General features: G+C 36.5%; 1 pseudogene; it reads left to right on the top strand.

The window, feature by feature from the left end:
* Nucleotides 1-2,077: 2,077 nt before the first annotated feature.
* On the top strand, nt 2,078-2,482 carry LOC144237249 (large ribosomal subunit protein uL24 pseudogene; annotated as a pseudogene).
* Nucleotides 2,483-4,151: the final 1,669 nt, after the last annotated feature.

Raw genomic sequence — 4,151 nt, 5'->3', positions numbered from 1 at the left:
TTCCAGTTATGGGAGCTAATACATTTCTTCTTACAGAAGAATACATTTTCTTTCATATAAGATAATATATTTTCTTTTCCTTTACCCAGTGGAGTAAGAATTTTCTGTTACTTATATCAATATATTCTAAGGAAGAAGATGAAGAGTCAGGATGGTAGTCACAGGAGAGAGGACAGGATAGAACAAAGTTCAAAAGTAAGGCATGTGGTGGAGGAATTCCCTATTGTATGACAGCTTAAAAGAACTGCAGGTCACCCAACTTGGATGTTATTGCAACAACCTCAGTTTTGTCCTTATCAGCTGTCTAGATTAATCAATGCATCTGACTTGCTGCTGCATCTACTTTATGGAACTTTAACTTCAGCTAAATTCTTCCAATTGTTTCTTCATCCCAGCTTCTAGGCTCCCAAGCATAGCTACAGGAAAAAATGTATCATTGTACCAATAGGTTCTACTATAAATCCAGACTTTCCAAACTGCAAAAGAATATGTTCCTTTTAGATAAGAACCATATGTTTTGTATACCTCTGTGAGAACCTTATTGTCTAAAACTACTTTACGATGGGGCGCCTGGGTGGCTCAGTCAGTTACGTGTCCGACTTTGGCTCAGGTTATGATCTCACGGTTCATGCGTTCGAGCCCCATGTCGGGCTCTGTGCTGACAGCTAGCTCAGAGCCTGGAGCCTGTTTCAGATTCTGTGTCTATCTCTCTCTCTGACCCTCTCCTGCTCATGTTCTCTCTCTCTCTCTCTCTCTCTCTCAGAAGTAAATTTGAAAAATAAAACTACTTTATGTTGTAATTATTATTTTAAATCGAAAAATTAATACTTCCTTCTTGTAAAATAAAGTAGAGCTCTGACTTATGAATTCATCCCTCTTTATCTTCATCCGTCTTCTGCTTATTATACCCAACCACAGACAGAGCCATGTCTTTAACTATGCCAAGGCCAGTGCTTTCCCCAGTGCTGGCAAACCTGTCCTCTCAGCTAGAGAATATAATGGTAAGCAAAATACATCAGAGAAAGACAAATACCATATGATTTCACTCATATGTGCCATTTAAGAAACAAAACCAAAAAAAAAAACCACACAAGACAAAACAAACAAGAAAGAGAATCAAAACAAATGAGTGAAGAAAAAAGAGAGAAAGAGAGAGAAATCAAAAAACAGACTCTTAACTACAAAGGACAAACTGAAGGTTACCAGATGGGAGGTGAATGAGGCAGTGAGTTAAATAGGTGATGGGGATTAAAAATATACTTGTGATGAGCACTGGGTGACCTACAGAACTGTTGAATCACTGTATTGTACACCTGAAACTAACATAACACTGTATGTTAACTGTATTGGAATTAAAATTTTTAAATTCAACTTTAAAAAACTGTCCTTCTCTCACTCTTCTTTCCTTGCTCATTACAACTGCCTCTAAACTGAGTTCTCTTACCCCATTTTCTCCCATCTAATCCAGCCTCTATATGGCTAGACCACTGATCAAATTATGTCAATCTCCTGGTCAAAATCCTCTCTTGACTTCCAAATGCCTATAAAAAAGCATACAAGCAACATTTCTTTTCCTCTCTGTGTCTTTGCTCATTTTATTCTCTTTTTCTGTAATGTACTTTTTCCTGCTTCACCAGGTGAAGCTTTCCTCAGGTTTCAAGGCCCGATTCAAAAGTCTCTCCTCCCTGAAGATTCCCCAAAACATCCAGGTGAAATTGGACAATTCTTATGTTTTCAGGGCCATACATTTCTTCTTTACTTTAGCCCTTCTCCTGTCTCACCATTAATAATAGTTATCTGTGTCCATAGATATTTATCTCCAGAGCTCTAAGATATGCTTCTTTTAAATAAGAATCATAAGTTTTATATACGATAGCACCTGGCACAATGAGACTATGTAAAAAGCTCTCAAAAATGTTTTTAAATATGTTTATTAGTACCACCAAATAAAAAGAACACTAACATTTGTTTAGCATCAGATGGCATATCATATGAATAAAACCTATTTGGTAACGTTACAAAGAAACATTTAAATGAGATACTGTTGGTGCCTATCTCTGAAGTGCCAGCAGCCAAAATGAAGTTCAATCCCTTTGTGACTTCTAACCAGAGCATTTCAATGCATCTTCCCACATTTTCAGGAAGATTATTGTCTTCCCCTCTTTCCAAAGAGCTGACACGAAAGTACAACGTTCATTCCATGATCATCTGAAAGGATGATGAAGAACAGGTTGTACGAGGACATTGCCAAGGTCAGCAAATTGGCAATGAAGTCTAGGCTTGCAGGAAGAAATGTGTCATCTACATTCAAAGAGTACAGTGAGATAAAGGGAATGGCACAACTGTCCATGTGGACATTCACCCTACCAAGGTGGTTATCATTAGACTAAAACTGGGCAAAGACCACAAAAACATCTTTGAAGATAAAGGCAAATCTTGCTAAGTAGGAAAGGATGAAACAATTGAAAAGCTACAGCAATAAAGTAACCTTATATACGACTCTAAATTAGAACTGTTAAAATGAAAAAAAAATGAAATTGTTGTCTTTGTGAAAAATATAAAACCAATGATTTGTTACGTTTTTAGTACTACAGTCTATAGAACAGTATCCATCTCCTTCCATCTCCATCATGACACCCAGTTTTGCCTTCAGATCTCAATAGGATTCTCAAAACCTGAATACTTACACACATACATTACATGCATAAATAAATAATAGTTTAGCCTTATAAATAAGCGCTAGAATCTTGATAACATTGTACACACTCTTCTCTCTATGCCCTCACCATCAATTACAATTAAAGCAAAGGTAATAGAGTTGATTCTGAGTGTGGTGGTCAGAAACCAGTCTCCTTGTCAGATCCTCTATGACTAGGGAATAGGTATGATCCCTCACCTCACTGCTTTGAAAGCGTCAATAATTATCACATCTAAACCTATCAATTGTTGAACCTGCTAAACAATCCAAACTTAAAAATGCTTCATATTTGATACATGTAAAATTATAAAAGATGTATTCATAATGAAAAATATAATGAAAAGTAGTAATCATAATATTTGCCATTTATTGAGCACTTGCCATAGGCTTGACACATTGTGCCAACATTGTGCACAGTCTTTCCTTTAATCCTAACCAAGTTCTGTATAGTCACACCTTTATTGCAAATTAGGAAACTGAGTGTTAGAGCAACTAAGTAATTTGCCCAAGGACAGGTAGCCATAAGTGTCAAGACACACAGATATGCCTCAGATCCCAGCCANACACCCATCTGTAAAGCACTCTGCAAAGAAGTTTCCAAAAGGGCATATATGTCTTCTTTGATTGACCAAGGAATTTCAACAGGTCAAGAATTCATTCTAAGAAAACAATCTTTCTTCCCTCTCCAACACCCCTGCTGTTTAGAATCTGTTGTGAATAGAGGGACATGTGTCACTTCCAGGTAGAAGCAGTGAAAATCCTGGGCATAATTTTCCAATATCTCTTCCTTTGCCATGATAATTGAACCAGACACATGCTCCAGATGGCAGCTACAATATTGTGAAATTTCCATTAGACTAGGGCCCTGAGGTCTGTGTGCCCCTTTTCCCATTGACTCACGATGTAAATATAGCATGAATGAGAAACAAGTCATTATTGTATTAAGCCACTAATATTTTGGGATCAATTTGTCACTGAAACATAACCTAGCCTATTCTGACTAATATATCTGCCAAATAACAAATAAAATTAAATAGAAAAAAAAAACTTTTGTTTAAGAAATTTGTTAAGACTTTATAAAAATAAAGTCATAAATGTCTAACAGATAGTTGAACAAACTATTATGCAAGTTAACAGATAGTGAGACTGCTATTTAAAAAATTGTGACATTTATGATATAGTATTAAATGGAGAAAGTAGATTACAAACTGTATCTTCTTTGACATGCATCCCAAAACAAAATATCTACATATACACATAGGACTATAAAAAGACCTACTGAAGCACCTGGATGGCTCAGTCGGATGAGTGTCCAACTATATTGGCTCAGGTCATGATCCCAGAGTCATGGGATCAAGCCCCACATTGAGCCCCATGCTGAGCATGGAGCCTACTTGAGATTCTTTCTCTCTCTCTCTCAAAAAAAAAAAAAAAAAAAAAAACCGGAAAAAAC

The sequence above is a fragment of the Crocuta crocuta genome, unplaced genomic scaffold (genome assembly GCF_008692635.1).
Source record: "Crocuta crocuta isolate KB4526 unplaced genomic scaffold, BGI_CrCroc_1.0 scaffold312, whole genome shotgun sequence".
NCBI classification, from domain to species: domain Eukaryota; kingdom Metazoa; phylum Chordata; class Mammalia; order Carnivora; family Hyaenidae; genus Crocuta; species Crocuta crocuta.
The sequence above is the reverse complement of the archived record's forward strand: the minus strand, read 5'-3'. Positions and strand labels throughout refer to the sequence as shown.